The sequence below is a fragment of the Hyla sarda genome, unplaced genomic scaffold, assembly GCF_029499605.1.
Source record: "Hyla sarda isolate aHylSar1 unplaced genomic scaffold, aHylSar1.hap1 scaffold_312, whole genome shotgun sequence".
NCBI classification, from domain to species: Eukaryota; Metazoa; Chordata; class Amphibia; order Anura; family Hylidae; genus Hyla; species Hyla sarda.
This window is the reverse complement of record NW_026609847.1, coordinates 23,359-43,177: the sequence shown is the minus strand read 5'-3', so window position 1 is coordinate 43,177 and position 19,819 is coordinate 23,359. Positions and strand designations below refer to the sequence as shown.

The 19,819-nt window shown below is 43.4% G+C and overlaps 1 long non-coding RNA gene across 1 annotated transcript; it reads right to left on the bottom strand.

The window, feature by feature from the left end:
* Positions 1 to 357: 357 nt before the first annotated feature.
* On the bottom strand, positions 358 to 19,268 carry LOC130328667 (uncharacterized). The gene is made up of 4 exons (XR_008872555.1): positions 19,124 to 19,268; positions 12,881 to 12,972; positions 1,086 to 1,220; positions 358 to 456 (listed from the first exon to the last, which is right to left on the bottom strand). It is a non-coding gene; the product is annotated as an uncharacterized LOC130328667 (long non-coding RNA).
* Positions 19,269 to 19,819: the final 551 nt, after the last annotated feature.

Sequence of the window (19,819 nt, the reverse complement as noted above, 5' to 3'; positions counted from 1 at the left end):
TGTCACAAATGGAGTTCTCCGTTAAAAAAAAAAAAAAAAAAAAAAAAAAATTTCTGTGTCAATTTCCTAAAGTTTTTACCAGCATTTTTTTTTTTTTTGGAAGTCAATAGAGAAAAATAATTCGGAAGTCAGAAAGATCAATGCGTTTGATTTTTTTCATTTTTTTTTCTTCATTTTGAGTGTGCATTTTGGGTATGGCATTTTTTCAAGTAGTTTGTGTCCATTTTCTTCCATAGACCTCCACCAGACTTTCTCCAGCTTGAAAAACACATATTAAAGGGTTACTTTAGTGGAAAACAAGATTTTTCATATCAACTGGAGCCATATAGATTTGTAAATTTAAAAATCCCAACCTTTCCAGTACTTATCAGCTGCTCTATGCCCCAGAGGAAGTTGTGTAGGTCTTTCCAGTCTGACCACAATGCTCTCTGCTGCCATCTATGTCCATGTCAGGAACTGCCCAAGAAAAGCAAAAATTTCATGAATAGGGCACAGATTGGTGTTGTCAACTCCAATTTTCATGTATGTTTCAAATTCTGCAACAAATTCTCAACCAAACTTCTTCAACATAATGGTGCACTACACCAAAAAAGTAAGAAGCACCTGACACTTTTACGGTACAATGAGGATATACAAAGATGAATTTATATATGTATTGCTCAAAAGGACATGTGGGTCTATTCACACAGCAGAATTTCCGCTTGCGGAATTTCATTTGCGGAATTCCACCTCAAATTAAAGCCCATAGACTTTGATGGGAATCCGCATTCCCATTCACACTTCTGAATTTCCGCAAGCGGAAATTCAGAAGTGTGAATGGGAATGCGGAATCCCATAGAAGTCTATGGGCTTTAATTTGAAGCAGAATTCCGCAAGCGCAAATTCTGCCATGTGAATAGACCCCAACACTCCTAAGATCTGTACAAAGTGAAAGGCGCTACTTACACAATAAAAAAGGATGAAAGGAGACGTGCAAACAAAACACACATGTTGTTTGCCCTAATTAGCCGTGACACTGATCTAAGAACATATTAAAGTAGTCTAGAAAGGAACAGCTGTGCAGGTAAGGCAGAACTAGATCTTACATAACCAAAGTGTCATCTATTCAGCAAGATAATTGTTACTTCACTTTCAATAACAATCTATTCTGTGTTCTCGAGCTCCCGGGACAGTTTTGTTCTTGATTCATCTACCGAACGCTTTGATGGCTCTGTTCTTTGCTGTAAAACAAGCAAATAAGTGTCCTGAAACATGGACCTCACCGGTACAGTATGATTTAGCTTAGCGCCCAACTTTTTTAAAAACTACAGCAGTCAGACATTTAAGGAACACATTATGATGTAGATTTCAATGACAGTGCGTTCTGTTTGTGAAGGTGTTTTTGAGTTTTTATCCACTTTCAACGGTCACAATGGGGGGAGATTAATCAAATCCTGTCCAGAGGAGAAGTTGCTGAGTTGCCCATAGCAACCAATCAGATCGCTACTTTCATTTTTCAAAGGCCTTTTCAAAAATGAAAGAAGCATTCTGATTGGTTGCTATGGGCAACTCAGCAACTTCTCCTCTGGACAGGTTTTGATAAATTTCCCCTAATTGTGTTTAATTTTAGATAAATCAATAGTGAATATAGGAAAGTGAATATATCTAAGATAAAAATGTTTATCCACTTATTGTGCTCCTTTCCTCTTGTCCCATGAAGGGTATGTTCACACGGAGTAAAATGTGCAAAATGTCCGCCCGGAAAACACAGGAAGACATTCCACACATTTGATTAATCCTCTGGGTGCTAGGACGTAGAGAGCAAGTAGCCGACAAGTCTATTCTTACTGCGCACGTTGGAATCGGGATTTCTGCGGCGGAAACAAAAAAGAGAGAAAAAAGCGGATGTACTAAAGTGCAGTGCACACCTATCAGAAACAACAATACTGTGTATGAAATATTACTCTATATTAGCAAATGATATACAAAAATACATGGATACAAAAACACACAGTACAATTAAAAACAATTAACCAGAGTAATACCCTACGAAAGGATGTAACCATCCTCAAGAGGGCACATGTACATAAATAATAGTAGGCAGATAATACTGCTTAGTCCATCAAAAACCCCAAGCTCATGTGTAAACCATATATGTGGCAGAAAAAACAAGTACCTAGTGTACAGAAACAAGTTACACAGTATACCATCAAGGCAAAGTAATGCTGCCCTATACACTATACACAGGCTGGACTGGCTATCCTACCTGTATAGCAATGAATGTAAAAGTAAAACATGCAAAACTGTACAGAATACCAGACAGGGGATAAGACAGATGCCCGTGTAAACAGGTCACAACATGTGTCCCCCACAGAGCCCCACGTGTTTAGTTCTACATTATACAGTATATACTCAGTATACACCCCAAAGGTGGTTATATCCTCCTCTCATGTTTTTGAAGGAGGTTTCTCTGGTTAGAGCAATTCTAATTGTTTTTATTTGTACTGTGTTGTGTTATTTGTATCCATGTATTTTTGTATATCATTTGGTAATAAAGATTAATATTTCATACAGAATATTGTTGTTACTGATAGGTTTGCACTGCACTTTAGTATATCCGCTTTAGTCTCTCTTTTTTCGTGTATGGCTAATGGGATAGACTGCTTTGCACTCTCTGATATAGAGGTTGAGCTGCCATTTTCTTGTTTTTGGTAACAACCATATTGAGACATCTGCATTACTCCTGTGTGCAGTATTCAATACTTTGTGTTAAAGGGGTATTCCGGCCAAATACATCTTATCCCCTATCCAAAGGAAAGGGGATAAGATGCCTGATCATGGGTGGCCTACCGCTGGCACCCCCCACGATCTCCATGCAGCACCCACATTCTATGCGGCGCTGCGTTTCCAGTCTCGGAAACCTAGCCCCCTCATGATGTCCTGCCACACCTCCTCCATTCATGTCTATGGGAGGGGGGTGACAGTCATCACACCCCCTCCCATCAACATGAATGGAGTGGGCGTGGCGTGATGTCACGTCTCAAGTCCCAGAAACAAAGAGGTTTCCGCGACTGGAGACGCAGCCCCGCATAGAATGTGGGTGCTGCACGATCAATCATCTTATCCCCTATCCTTTGGATAGGGGATAAGATGTATTTGGCTGGAATACCCGTTTAAAGTCAACCTGCTTTGGACTCTCATTTAATATATGCCATTTCTGGGTTGGTTGTTGGCGGTGCCCTACACCATACAACCACATCCTGGCGTCACGAACACTACAAGGGATTATACTACCATCTGTCCCTGGGCTATTACCACCTGCCCCTACTACTACCTGCCCAAATTTACAAAACTGAAAGCAAGGATCTGAGAATGATTCATAGTGGTAAGATTCTGGTTGTGTGGAGCCCACACTGTGTACATTCCAGTGCATGGCTCCTGCTCTATACTCTGCCAGGACCTGCAGCCTCTACACTACCAACCTTTTTAAGCATGGGACTCTGGTGCTGCACTTGCTCATCTCTGGGGAAATGGATTCACTTATACTCAAATGGGGTGCAGCTGTAACCAAGTATCCACAGAACATATGACCCAGAATTCCAAGATAAAATATAACTTTTGTTTAGTCCATTAAAACATGAGATACACAGTAGCAGCTACTGGGATCTCACACTCCAGCTGATGCTAACATTGGCCATAAATACGAGTGTGTGACGCACCAGAAATATGACGGCCAGAGTGTGAGCTTCTGGTAGCTGCTACATATTTTATTGGACTAAATAAAAGTTATATTTTACTTTACTTAGGTCTTTACTTTTCTTAGGTTTGAGTAGGTCTTTCCAGTCTGATTGCAGGGCTCTCTGCTGCCACCTCTGTCCATGTCAGGAACTGTCTGCAACAGGAGAAGTTTACTATGGGAATTTACCCATGCTCTAGACAGTTCCTGGCATGGACAGATGTGTCAGCAGAGAGCACTGTGGTCAGACTTGAAAGAACTACACAACTTCCTCTGGAGCATACAGCAGCTAATAAAGTTCTTTACATTTAGATTGTGCATTTGTACATGACCTTTCTTTGGTACTGCAATTTCTCAAATTGAAGGTTAAATTCTGTTATCTGTAAAGGTATTTCCTTCTTCTATAGGTATTGTGATTACGATCACATAGCACAAGTGAAAGTATTCACAGAACAAAATACTGGATGTTTTCACTATGGCAGTAAAGGAGTCGGAGGTACGGAGTTGTCTTTGTGATTGCAATGTTCTGTTTTTCTGTGAAAATCGATGCGTACTGTGGCAGGGCACATTCACAGGCTCATCCCTTGGCTGCTATAAGAAGCAGACATCTCCTTTATTCGGAACTCAGTTGGGGCCTTGTTATTTTTATGGGTGCAGTGAGGCCGCTCTGCGGGAAGAATGGATTTGTTGAAATAAAATGGTAAAGTTAGTGATAAACACACCCTGCAGTGAGACAAGAGCATTCATATTCTCGCTATTCTTTGGCCATTTCTTGTCAGACATGCTGGGCCTGCTTTGCATTAATGATTTAATGTAGAAGGACATAGGCAGAAGAAAACTGCAAATGTCTACATGTTTGAGTAGTCAAGCAAGTAATCTGTAAGTCTAACAAATCTGCATCTCTCTGCTACCAAACTTAACTCTGTAAAATACATTGCTTTTATGTAATATCTCCCTCACTATTGAAAGCTTAGCATGGGGGAAAATAGGCCTTATTCGGGCGAGATTCGGGATGATGAGCCCTCACCCACCAAACCCAATTTGTCCCCTTTATACCTTGCCTTTTTAGAACCACCCAGAGGCCTACCTCTTTTGTTTTAATTCCCTTTATGACAATACCAGTCATCGTGCCAAAATACAGTGTCCCCGAGTAGTTCCTTTCTAGACAGAGGAATGCCCAGGCCAGCCAAAGGATCACCATAGGTGAAGCTGGTCCCAATGCATGTCTAGGTCAGAGGAAGTGCCTCAATTGTGCGAAACATCATCTGTGTGGCTGTTCATGCCTGCATCGGTGTACATAGATCCGCCATGGAAGTGTTCACCTTGATGTCCGAATAACGTTTCTGTTACTGTACAAAAAACTGTGAACCGACAACTCTTTCGTCTTTATGTACCCAATATATGTCTACCTTAGTCATTTGCTCCATCTCTGGCAGTAGTAGAATAGTAAAGTTTGGTGACTATGGCTAGGGCTATATGACAACATGAAGACCACAGCCAAAGATCTCTGTGTCTGTCTCCTGAATCGTGTCCTATCACAGCTAATGTAAGTTAGTAGGGTCATATTGCAACCTACAAATGACCAATGGTGGGTCATAATGTTACCCCCATTCACTTACATCAACTTTGACAAAATTCAGGGAGAGAGACACAACAATATCTGGCCACATGATCCATGTGGTAGCCAAAGTCGCCACATAGCCATAGCCTTAGATAGTCCTGGCAAAATCTTCAACCAGCTGGATGTCAACCAATATGGTGTTCATTGCTGCTCCTTTCCTGAATACTAAAGGGCAAACATGGCAATAGTATGCAGCTATATAACCAAACCCCCTGTACCAAGGTTCAATATTTTACAGTTATGCATTTACCTGGAAAAGCTGAAGTGACAACCAACATAGTATAAGTCAACCATTAATTGTAAACCAGTTTCTACAAAGAGAGATGTCACTAAGAAATGTATGGTTAAAACCTTTTCACAGGTATTTACTGGGAATTTATTTAGTAGCAATGTTCATTTCTGCCAAGCTGTAAGTTTCAGTGAGTAACAAATAGTCATTAATTAAACTTTAGTATTAGTGTTTTTTTCATGGTCACACTGTGGTGCCCGTTCCTGGAGTTCATATAAGGTGGATTTTTTCAGAGATTCACAATATTCTTGCAGGTCAAATACTTTTACTTTGGCTCCATTAGTTCTAGTAAATCTTTTTGCACTATTTGCCCGATTAGGCAGTCCTCAGATTAGGTCTCAGTAAGTGGAATGAGCATTACAGACTTCCCAGTTGATTTGCTTCATCGGACAGACATTTGGCAGCCAAACAGATATCCGGGAATCAGAACTTAACTCTTCACAAACACAAAATCTTTCACAACATCCTCTGAAAAGGATAAGCCTCTTAGCCGATACATGAGCTGCAGAATTTTACTCACACGCGCTGCCAGGTATTTGAAGGAAAGGTGATGGCCAATCTTACTATTATTCCTTTTACACTAGTAATGCTGAATTCTATGTATTCTATATATAATATTCATATATTTGGCACCAGACAGCTGCTGTAGTGATTTGGTACCAGGATCAGTCTGATCAACCACAGGATTTTCAAATGGTCCAGGTTCTAAAAAAAATAATGATCCCTAAATTTAACCCCTTAAGGACCGGAGGTTTTTCCGTTTTTGCATTTTCGTTTTTTGCTCCTTGCCTTTAAAAAATCATAACTCTTTCAAATTTACACCTAAAAATCCATATGATGGCTTATTTTTTGCGCCACCAATTCTACTTTGTAATGACGTCAGTCATTTTGCCCAAAAATCTATGGTGAAGCGGGAAAAAAAATCATTGTGCGACAAAATTGAAAAAAAAATGCTGTTTTGTAACTTTTGGGGGCTTCCGTTTCTACGTAGTACATTTTTCGGTAAAAATGACACCTGATATGTATTCTGTAGGTCCATACGATTAAAATGATACCCTACTTATATAGGTTTGATTTTGTCGGACTTCTGGAAAAAATCATAACTACATGCAGGAAAATTAATACGTTTAAAATTGTCATCTTCTGACCCCTATAACTTTTTTATTTTTCCGTGTATGGGGCGGTATGAGGGCTCATTTTTTGCGCCGTGATCTGAAGTTTTTAACGGTACCATTTTTGCATTGATAGGACTTATTGATCACTTTTTATTCATTTTTAAATGATATAAAAAGTGACCAAAAATGCACTATTTTGGACTTTGGAATTTTTTTGCGCGCACGCCATTGACCGAGCGGTTTAATTAATGATATATTTTTATAATTCGGACATTTCCGCACGCGGTGATACCACATATGTTTATTTTTATTTTTATTTACACTGTGTTTTTTTTTTTATTGGAAAAGGGGGGTGATTCAAACTTTTAATAGGGGAGGAGTTAAATGATGTTTATTCACTTTTTTTTTTCACTTTTTTTTTGCAGTGTTATAGGTCCCATAGGGACCTATAACACTGCACACACTGATCTTCTATGTTGATCACTGGTTTCTCATAAGAAACCAGTGATCAACGATTCTGCCGGATGACTGCTCATGCCTGGATCTCAGGCACTGAGCAGTCATTCGGCGATCGGACAGCGAGGAGGCAGGTAGGGGCCCTCCCGCTGTCCTGTCAGCTGTTCGGGATGCCGCGATTTCACCGCGGCTATCCCGAACAGCCCACTGAGCTAGCCGGGATGCTTTCGGTTTCACTTTAGACGCGGCGTTCAACTTTGAACGCCGCGTCTAAAGGGTTAATAGCGCGCGGCACAGCGATCAATGCCGCGCGCTATTAGCCACGGGTCCCGGCCGTTGTTAGAGGCCGGGCCCGACCCGCTATGACGCGGGGCCACGCCGTGGCCCCGCGTTATAGATCGGGAGTGGACACATGACGTTCCAGTACGTCATGTGTCCTTAAGGGGTTAAAGGGGTTGATCAGCATTAAATGGGCACTGTTATTTCAGACAACTCTCCTCCATGTGATGCCATAAGCCAATGTGATTTCTAATATGTTTGTAAATCTCATCAATGAGAGACTCATTACCCCAGAAAAAAAGCTCTAATGTCTTGTCTAGTTATGAGCGAATTTTTGAAAAATTCGATTGGGCCGATTTGCCCAATTTTCCGAAAAAATTTGGTTTGGTCCGAATTTATTTGTGGTGAATCGCTATTAAAAACCACTATTTCAAGGCTACAGAGAGCCTCAATAGGGGTGTAAAACACTTTTGCCTTGCCATAACACGCATAGGGAGTGTGCTGTGTTAGTGAAATAATACTGTTATTCAGTATGACATGCAGATAAGAGGTGTCGCTATTAGAATAACTGTTGCAGAGTGGCACAATGACAGAGCCTGGAGGTGGCATCAGTATCAGGAAACTATACAGTGGCTGAATGACACAGCGTGGAGGTCGCATTAACATGAGGAGAACATATAGTGGCTGAATGACAGCCTGGAGGTGGCAAAAGCATGAGGAAACCATAAAGTGGCTTAATGACACATCCTGGAGGTGGTGGAAGCATGAGGAGACCATAATCCGGCAGAATGACACAGCCTGGAGTTTGCATCAGCAAGAGGAGACCATATAGTGCCTGAATGACACAGCATGGAGGTGGCGGTAGCATGAGGAGACCATAGAGTGGCTGAATGACCAAGCCCGGAGGTGGCAACAGCCTGATGAGACAATAAGGCCTCACAATTTAAATTAAAGATATTTTTTTTAACATTTTAATTGAAGATTTTTAATATATGAACCTAAAAAGTTTTATTTAATATGCCAGCAGCATGAGGAGACCACATGGTGGCACAGTGACACAGCCAGAGGTGGAAGCAGCATGAGGAGACCATATAGTGGCTGGATGACACAGCCTGGAGCTGGCCTCAGCATGAGGTGAACATATGGTGGCTGAATGAGACAGCCTGGAGGTGGCATCAGCATGAGGAGAACATATGGTGGGAGTATGAGACAGCCTGGAGCTGGCATCAACATGAGGTGGACATATGGTGGCAGAATGAGACAGCCTGGAGCTGGCATCAGCATTAGGAGAACATATGGTGGCAGAATGAGACAGCCTGGAGCTGGCATCAGCATGAGAAGAACATATGGTGGCAGTATGAGACAGCCTGGAGGTGGCATCAGCACAAGGAGAACATATGGTGGCAGAATGAGACAGCCTGGAGCTGGCATTAGCATGAGGAGAACATATGGTGGCAGTATGAGACAGCCCGGAGGTGGCATCAGCATAAGGAGAACATATGGTGACAGTATGAGACAGCCTGGAGCTGGCATCAGCATGAGGAGAACATATGGTGGCAGAATGAGACAGCCTGGAGGTGGCATCAGCATAAGGAGAACATATGGTGGCAGTATGAGACAGGCTGGAGGCGGCATCAGCAGGAAGAGAACATATGGTGGCAGTATGAGACAGCCTGGAGCTGGCACCAGCATGAGGAGAACATATGGTAGCCGTATGAGACAGCCTGGAGGTGGCATCAGCATGAGGAGAACATATAGTGGCAGAATGAGACAGCCTGGAGGTGGCATCAGCATAAAGAGAACATATGGTGGCAGAATGAGACAGCCTGGAGGTGGCATGTGGAACAGATGTGCACCATGAAGGTGGCCCTCAGGGGCTGAAAATTTGTAGTGAGAACAATCAAATCAGTTTGTCACCAGTTTGAAGAGTTAGGTTTAACAAGACAAAGCAAGTTGTTAAAAATATTTTGAAATGACAAGTAAGCTTTAAGATTAGGAAACCGTGCCATATTCTGTGTCAAAAATGACAGTTTCACTTTTCTAAAAAATTCCTGTTGACTTCAGTGGGAGTTGGAAAACCCTGCTTAAAAGAGACATGCCACTTGCAGTTATCGTGCAGTTGTACTCTGAAGCTCCCATTTAAATCAGGGGGAGCTGCAGGGCAGGGGTCGCCCAGCGCTGTCCATGGCTAAGAGAAGCTATGGCGTGCTGGTTAAAATGGTTATGGATTTTACCCATGTGCACGTACCCTTATAAAACCATGGCTGCCTACTTTGCAGCCCATCTGCCCATGAGTATTCTGTCTGGTATTGTAGCTCAATTCTATTAAAGTACAGTAAATCAGGCTGGACACTTTTGGGGCTGTTTATGGAAGAAAGCAGCCATGTATTTTTTTTTTTACCGGGACAAAGGCTGTAACAAGGAACCATGAGGTGCAACAGATGATAACTCCATCAGAAGCTGAAATTAAAGGGGTACTCCGGTGGAAAACTTTTAATTTTTTTTAAATCTACTGGTGCAAGAAAAATCTTAATCCTTCTAGTACTTATTAGCTGCTGAATACTACAGAGGAACACAGAGCTGTCTGCTGATATTATGACCACAGTGCTCTCTGCTGACATCTCTGTCCATTTTAGGAACTGTCCAGAGCAGCATATGTTTGCTATGGGGATTATTTTTTTCTACTCTGGACAGTTCTTAAAATGGACAGAGATGTCAGCAGAGAGCTCTGTGTTCCAAAAAGAAAACCATTTGCTTTGTAGTATTCAGCAGCTAATAGGTACTGGAAGGATTAAGATTTTTTAATAGAAGTAATTTTCATATCTGTTTAACTTTCTGGCACCAGTTGATTTAAAAAAATTTAAAAAAAGTTTTCCACTGGAATACCCCTTTAAGGAGAATCATAGCTTTCACCTGCTAACCAAACATGAGGGCTTTTTAGTGGTAAAGCCCCAGGTCACGGTCTTCTGAATAGTCTAAGATTGGGGGCAAGAGTGAAGCAGATGTAGTCAGGAGCATGCCAAGGTGGCCAGCCAAAGCTGCTTTGACACTATCCGTTACAATGACCCATTAACAAAACCATTAAAAACGGCTGTTAAACAGTTCATGCACTATTTCTCCCCTTACTTTCTCCCATCACAAAATAACATCTGTTATTAATAACGGGTTATGATGGGTTAAAACGGGTAATGTAAAAATCCCATAGACTATAATGGGATTTTGTAACGGCCGTTTAATGGCCGTTGCTAATGGTTTTGTTAACAGGTCATTTTAACAGATCTTTAAAACAGAGAATTCTATAGGGTGAAAGACGCCTTACTGGCCTATAATTCCCGGTATCACCTTTTGGCCCCTTTTTAAATATTGGCACCACTTTTAACATGAGCCAGTCCTGGGGAACAGTCCCTGTTACTATAGAGTCCCTGAATATTAAAAAATGTGAAGAGTGAAGTGTCATAAAATGTGTACCTTCACAAAATGTATCAAATGTCCTGCGACTATTGGATAAATCTGGTGCTCCTACCAGCACACAAAAAAAAAATTTGTAGAAAAATGCTTCACTTACACCTACAATGATAAATGAGTTCCCCATTAATAACCGATCTGGGATCATATAAATAGTATTTAGGGACATTTTTTTTTTTACCTATATAGAGCACTTTATGGTGAAAATGTTCTTTGATAATACAGGATTTCTCGGTTAAAATAAAATCATTTTCAACTCCCCATGGCCATAATGTTTGTTGGATAAGAGTCATCTCGTGCTGAAGTGTCTTTTTCTCCAAGGACCACAGATTTTAATCCACCTGGCATAGAAGAGGGTTAAACATGCCCTCTCTTGTTTTCTTTTCCCATTTACAAGGGCCAATAAAAAGTAGTGGACTGTTCTCACTCTTCAGTTATGTGCAGCCTTGTACGTACTTGCCAGCTATTGTCCATTTGCAAAGGACCCCAGTCTATTTGAATGGTCAGACGGGACAATGGGCAAGTTTTCTTATTCACTGCTGATGGCCTAGAGAATATTTCCTACTCAGTGAGCAGCGCCTTTCAGTGCCCCTTTGCCTGCCTCTGAGTGACAGCTGAATCACAGAGGAACTTTCCAACAGCAAAACCTCAGAGCAAGTGCCAAGAGAGGCCTTGTTGTATTCAGAGCTCGGCACAGCTGCGGTCAGTGGGAGGTCCCCCCATTGTCCTCCCAACACAATGACAACTGCAGAAAAAGATGCTTCTGTACAGGCCTCTATCACCCAATAAGGCAGACAAGATGAATGAAAATGTCAGAAATAGGGAACAAGCAGATGTGAAGCTATTTAGAGGGACTGACACAAGTACACTGAACATGCCGTCCCCGGCTCCGCTAAAGCCACAGTCCAAAAAGAAAGCACTTCACTTGTGTTGAAGAGACGCACTCATGGGTTCCCAGTGCTGCTGCTGTACTATTGAGAAATCATCCTTACCTCTGATTACTTCTTGCTTTTTATAACTCCCCCCCCCCCCTCCTGGTGACAATGAAACCCTGTAAAGTCTTGCAAAAGTCTTTTTTTTTTAAAGACTAGACTTTTTGGTGAATGGTGCTCCCTGAGAAGTTTGCTTGTTTGTCAGCATTAAATGTTTATGATAGAAGAATCCATGACAAAAATAGAAGTAACCCTTATGTTGCTAGGTGAGCTAGGGATCCTTGGCAAAGAAGACCTCTGGATATTTAGAAAAGCCTCTATGCAATCGAAAAACTCAATAAAAGCTCTTTTAAATGAGTGTATCTTAAGAAAATATATGACAAATTGTTCAAAATCTAGAACAAAACAAGTAAAAATAAACATTTTATCAGCTCAGAGCTGCAGACACGGGCAGATACTGGGGAGATAAATCTAATGATACCTGTTTCTATACTGATGGCTGTTTGCAAATTTATAAAATCATGTTTTCCTTCCAAGCTCAAGTGTTATAGTCACTGTGCTGCAGCATACACACCTCCCTGCCCTATATAATTAATGTGCAAAGCTTACTGGTGGAAGTTAAACCTTGCACACCAACTATGCAGGACAGAGAGGGGTTGGAGAGGGAGAGGGCATATATGCTACAGTTCAGACCAGTCTCTATGACTCTTGAGCTTAGAAGATTTTTTTTTTTTTATGCAAACGGCCTTCAGCTCTCAAGCAGGTATCATTTGTTTTATCTCTCTATCAGCTATCTGCCTATGTCTGCAGCTCTGAGCATGATATTGCGCTGACAGTTTATTTTTAAAGAAGAACTCTGGATTTGTTTTCGTTTAGTTTTTTCCATGTCATGCACCCTCACCATCACTAGTTGTACAGCACAATTTTTATTTTCAGTACAGCAGCATCCACGTTTTTTATTTCCCCAACATGTTCATGTGATGACCAGTCTGACTATCACAAACTTACCATGCTTATAAAAAACAAGAGGACTTCAGTCTTGGGTTAGACTGCTAGCTACTAGCTCCAGACCTCTCCCTATCCAGATCTGTCTGTTGCTGCTATTTGGGATCAGAAGATAAAGTAGTTATATACCTACCCTGAACAAATCACTGTAAAACAAAAGTGTATTTTTGACTACAAATTTCATAAGCCTTAATATTTGTAATGTAGAATAACCTACTGTAGAGGGGGATTAAAATGTATCAAAAATGCATAAAATGACACAGGGTGTTGGTGCAAATATTATTAATCCCTTAAAGGGGTACTCCTGCGCTTAGACATCTTATCCCCTATTCAAAGGATAGGGGATAAGATGCCTGATCACGGGGGCCCGCCGCTGGGGACCCCCGTGATCTTACACGCCGCACCCTGTTAAAAACAGTCTGTCACGCCCCCTCCCATAGGCTTACTGTGACATCACAATGCTCCGGCCCCGTGATCGACAGTAATCAGACCCGCAGCGAACACACTCCGGGGACTGATTTTAACGGGGTGCGGTGTGCAAGATCATGGGGGTCCCCAGCGGCGGGACCCCGTGATCAGGCATCTTATCCCCTATCCTTTGAATAGGGGATAAGATGTCTAAGCGCCGGAGTACCCCTTTAAGGACTAAGCTCATTTTGGCCTTAAAGGGGTACTCCCCTGGAAAATATATTTTTTTTAATCAACTGGTGCCAGAAAGTTAAACAGATTTGTAAATTTCTTCTATTTTAAAATCTTAATCCTTCCAGTACTTATCAGTTGCTATATGCTCCACAGGAAGTTTTTTCTTTTTGAATTTCTTTTCAGTCTGACCACAGTGCTCTCTGCTGCCACCTCTGTCCATTTTGGGAACTGTCTGGAGCAGGATAGGTTTGCTATGGGGATTTGCTCCTACTCTGGACAGTTCCTAAAATGGACAGAGGTGTCAGCAGAGAGCACTGTGGTCAGACAAAAAAGAAATTCAAGAAGAAAAGAACTTCCTCTGGAACATACAGCAGCTGATAAGTACTGAAGGATTAAGATTTTTAAATAGAAGTAATTTACAAATCTTTTTAACTTTCTGGCACCAGTTGATTTAAAATAAATAAATAAAATAGTTTTCCAGTAAAGTACCCCTTTAAGGACCTGGACAATTTTTATTTTTGCATTTTGTTTTTTCCTCCTTCCCTTCTAAAAATCATAAAGATTTCAATTTTGCACCTACAGACCCATATAAGTGCTTGTTATTTTGCATTACCAATTGTACTTTGTAATGACATAATTTATTTTTAACATAAATTGTGGTGAAACAAAAAAAAAAAAACTTATTTGAAGGGTGGAATAAAAAAAACCACACCATTTTGGAAATTTTGCGCTCTTACGTTTCTACGCAGTGCACTTTTCATAAAAAATTACAACTTATCTTTATTCTGTAGGTCCATACAGTTACAAGGATACGTAATTTATGTAGGTTTTCTTTTACTACATGCACCAAAATTAGAATGTTTAAAATTGGCATCTTCTGACCCACATAACTTTTTTATTTTTATGCATACTGGGCTATATGAGTTCTCATTTTTTCCGCCGTGGTCTGTAGATTTTATCTTTACCATTTTTGTTTTGATGGGACTTTTTGATCGCTTTGTATTATTATTTTTTTTCGGTATACAAAGTGACCAAAAATGCTAAATCTTGGACTTTGCTATGAGTATTCCATTGACTGTGTGGTTTAACTAACCTTATATTTTAATAGTTCAGACATTTATGCATGTGGCGATACCACACAGGTTAATGTTTATTTTTGATTACATTATTTTATTAAAAAATATGGGAATGGAGGGGGATTCAAACTTTTATTAGGGGAGCAGTGGCGTTGCTAAGGTTGGTGTCACCTGGTGCAATATAAAATGGTGTCACCCCATACCTACCCCCCCCCCCAGTAAGTTTTTAGCCTGTCGTGACAGGTGCCACTGATGTAGAGCAGTGTGAAAAATTCCAGTATAATAATCAAATATACCAATTGCCAAAGAATGGGAAAGCGCTAAAAAAGGTTTCACCAATTAAAACTACAGCTCCCAGTATGACCTAAGCAGTGGTGAGGTTATGCTGGGAGCAGGCCCGGTGCTGTCATAAGGCAAACCATGCGTCCGCTTGAGGGTGCATGGACTCGCAGCTGATGGGGGCAGAAAAATGAAGACTTTTTTTTATACTAAGACCCCCACCTGTGCGCCCCGCCGCCGCACAGCAGAGGTCACTGACACCACTCCACCCTCTCTGGTTTTATTGCTGCGGCCCACCGAGATTCCCGAAATGGAGCTTCGCTTGTGTAGGCAGAAATCCTTGCACCGGCCCTGGCTGGGAGTTGTAGTTTTACTCATCACAACTGCAGAACTTACAAGTGACAACAGCTCTGATGGGACATAATGAGGAAAATACACAATAATATCAGTGACTACAGGTGACTTCTCTATAGTCTTTCCTTATGCACCCTCATCATACATAAGGAGGATCATCCTCCTGCCAGTGGCACCCCCATCATCCAGGATGGTAGGGGTGCTACTGGCAGAAGGATGATCCTCCCAATGGATTATGAGGGTGCTATGGCCAGGATGATGGGGGTGCTACATCTGCAGGAGCATCCTCCTGCCAGTAGCACCCCCATCATCCCGGAGGATGATCTGCTGATGGATGATGGGGGTGCAGCACCCCCATAATTCATCAGTAGCACCCTCATCATACATAAGGAGGATCATCCTCCTGCCAGGGGCACCCCCCATCATCCAGGAGGATGATCCTGCTGATGGATGATGGGGGTGCAGCACCCCCATCATTCATCAGTAGCACCCCCATCATACATAAGGAGGATCATCCTCCTGGCAATGGCACCCCCCAGAGCCTCTCAGCACCCCCTTTCTCCCTGTTACATTAAAACATTAAATCAGTGTTTCCCAACCAGGGTGCTTCCAGCTGTTCAAAACTACAACTCCCAGCATGCCCGGACAGCCAAAGGCTGTCTGGGCATGCTGGGAGTAATAGTTTTGCAACAGCTGGAGGCACCCTGGTTGGGAAACACTGCATTAAATACACAGTTTTGCAGAGAGGTCTTACAAGCTCACCAGTCTCTTGTCTTCACTTTCTCCTCTCCCCGGGCGGCTCCAGGTCCAGGAATGTCCGGGGGTTGGGGAGGAATTTATCACCCATACAGACGCGGAGCACATGAGGCAGGGACACGTCGGGGGAGGGAGCAGACGTGCGCACGGCACTTCTGTTCCCAGAAAGCATTGCAGGTCTTAAAGAGGCAGCTTCCTGGGGCTGGGGGATAGGATTTCGTGTCGGGGGCTGAAACTGGAGTGCGGCAGCCTGCAGGTCATGAAAGAAGCCTCTTCTGTCTGGGGATGCTGCAAATACCGGCTGAGTTGAGTGACGGTGTGCAGATGCGGGCGGTGCTGCCGGCCGTGGTGTCACCCCTCCAGGCTGGTGTCACCCGGTGCGCTCCGCACCCCCCGCACCCGGGTCGCAACGCCACTGTAGGGGAGGGGCTTATTCACATTTATTAACTTTTTTCTTTTTGACACTTAAAAAAATAATGTTTTATCCCCATAGGGGGCTATACCATGCAATCTTTTGATTGCATACACTGTTCAATGCTATGATCAGTGTTATGGGTGCTCTGTTGCATCAGCCTACATGGCTGGCTGGGAGTATCAGAGGACCAATCGGATGGCAAGGAAGCAGTTAAGGGCCCTCCCGCCGTCCTCTCAGCTGATTGGGACATTGTAATTTCACTGCAATGGTCCGGATCAGCACCGCTGAGCTGCCAGGATCGTTTCACTTCCATTTTAGACGCCGTGATCACCTTTGATCACAGTGTCTACAGGGTTAATATCAGACATCGGTCTGATCAGTGATGCCCAGCATTAACCCTGGGTCCTGGCTTCTGATAGCAGTTAGGACCAACCAGGTTTGAAGCGTGCTCAGCTCGTGCGCACACTTTAAACCCAGGTAACGGAATCAGGGTGTAGAGCAGTGATGGCGAACCTTTTTGAGCCCGAGTGCCCAAACCGTAATGCACGCCAACTTTTTTTCCCTCAAAGTGCCAGCACAGCAATTAAATCAAAATCCACATTAGAGTTGGCAGTATAGTTCCTTCACATTAGGGTTGGCAGTATAGTTCCCCCACATTAGGGTTGGCAGTATAGCCCCCCCACATTAGGTTGGCACTATAGTCCCCCCACATTAGGGTTGGCAGTATAGTTCCCCCACATTAGGGTTGGCAGTATAGTTCCCCCACATTAGGGTTGGCAGTATAGTTCCTTCACAATAGGGTTGGCAGTATAGTTCCCCTACATTAGGGTTGGCAGTATAGTTCCCCCACATTAGGGTTGGCAGTATAGTTCCCCCCACATTAGGTTGGCAGTATAGTCCCCCCCACATTAGGTGGGCAGTATAGTCCCCCCACATTAGGGTTGGCAGTATAGTTCCCCCACTTTAGGGTTGGCAGTATAGTTCCCCCACATTTGGGTTGGCAGTATAGTTCCCCCACATTAGGGTTGGCAGTATAGTTCCCCCACATTAGGGTGGCAGTATAGTTCCCCCACATTAGGTTGGCAGTATAGTCCCCCCCCCCCACATTAGGTTGGCAGTATAGTTTCCCCCACATTAGGTTGGCAATATAGTCCCCCCCACACATTAGGTTGGCAGTATAGTTCCTCCCCACATTAGGTTGGCAGTATAGTTCCCCCCACATTAGGTTGGCAGTATAGTTCCCCCCACATTAGGTTAGCAGTATAGTTCCCTCCACATTAAGTTGGCAGTATAGTTCCCCCCGCATTAGGTTGGCAGTGTTCCCGCACATTAGGTTGGCAGTGTTCCCCCACATTAGGTTGGCACTGTTCCCCCACATTAGGTTGGCACTGTTCCCCCACATTAGGTTGGCACAGTTCCCCCACATTAGGTTGTCACTGTTCCTCACATTAGGTAGGCAGTGTTCCCCCACATTAGGTAGGAAGTATAGTCCCCCCACATTAGGTGCAGTATAGTTCCCCTACAGACATACAGCCTCCAGCCATATACAGTGTATGGCTGGAGGCTGTATGTCTGGGTACTGCCCCACTTCAGTGTCCCGACCACCCCTCCTCCGGTCTGGCCATAGCAGTAGGTCCCGAGAGCGGGGGAGTGGTAGTTGGAAAACCGAAGATCACGTCCTGTTGGTCACTTACCATGCGCGCGTCATCCTGGGTCCTCCTCCTTCTCCTCGATGCTCCGCTCTGCTTTTGGGGGCATGCACGGAGGGGCAGGGGGGAATGGGGGGGGGCATTATATGTGAGGGGCACATAATGGGGGGCATTATATGTGAGGGGCACAAGACGGGGGGGGCATTAAAAGTCAGGAGCACATGTTAGGGGGGCATTATATGTGGGGGGCACATGACAGGGGAGCATTATAAGTTGGGAGCCTATGTCAGGGGGGCATTATATGTGGGGGGCACATGACAGGGGGCATTATAAGAAAGGAGCCTATGTCAGGGGGGTATTATATGTGGGGGCATTATAAGTTAGGAGCCTATGTCAGGGGGGCATTATATGAGGGGGGCATTATAAGTTAGGAGCCTATGTCAGGGGGGCATTATATGTGGGGGGCACATGACAGGGGGCAACTGTCATGTGCCCCTCACATGTAATGTCCCCCTAACATAGGCTCCTAACTTATAATGCCCCCCTGTCATGTGCCACCCTGTCATGTGCTCCTAACTTAAAATCCCCCTCGTTATGTGCCCTTTTATGTGCCCTTTTCTGTGCATTCCCGCCCGAGCAGCTCTCTCTGTTTTTACCTCTTATCACAGGCAGCTCTATTCTTGCAGAGTGTGCGCCTCGGGGACGTGATCTCCGGGCGCCAGCATGATGATGTGATGTCATCGCGCCGGCCTGCCATGGATGGCTTCCCCGCGGCGCACACTCTGCAAGAATAGAGTACCTACTCACCACTGCTGGTAAGACCTGACCCCGGGCACTTTTTGCGGGTGGCTCCCGTTGGCTCCCCTGCTCCTGCCGCCCCAAGCTCGGGAGGAGCATAGCGGAAGTTCAGGGAAGTCCAGCGCACGGAGCGCATCAAATGGCAACCATGGCCGCGTGCCCACAGAGGGGGCTCGGCGTGCCACCTGTGGCACGCATGCCATGGGTTCGCCATCACTGGTGTAGAGGTACGCCTTGCATCCTTAACAGGTTAAAGAGAATGCATATTTGAACTTACCTTTCTCATATTGTCCTTTACCTATCAGCTGCATTATGTAGCAGCATATTGTCGACTACTGGACATCAGACTAAAAACCAACATAAAACCAGCATTACATTGAGGTCGGAAATACCATAATAGATTTCACAATTTGCTTTTTCCAGGTCAGTGGGGGAGATTTATCAAAACCTGTCTAGAGGAACCGTTGCTGAGTTGCCCATAGCAACCAATAAGATCATTGCTTTCATTTTTGAAAAGGCCTCTGAAAAATGAAAGAAGCGATCTGATTGGTTGCTATGGACAACTCAGCAACTTTGCCTCTGGGCAGATTTTGATAAATCTCCCCCAGTGTGATTATCCTGATCCTTTAAAAAAAAAAAAAAAAAAAAACATTTACAAACTTTGATAAGTGGGAAGAATCAATATTAGCCGATCAGCTAGAATATAAAGTCCCCCTGACTAGTTAAAAAAAAATTAAATAGATTATCAGTTGACAGGGGCACCTGTCATAGGGAGGGATATATACTGCTCAAAAGAATAAAGGGAACACTAAGATAACACATCCTAGATCTGAATGAATTAACTAATCGTATGAAATACTTCCGTCTTTACATGCTTTAGAATATGCTGACAACAAAATCACACAAAAATTATCAATGGAAATCAAATATATCAACCCATGGAGGTCTGGATATGGAGTCACACTCAAAATCA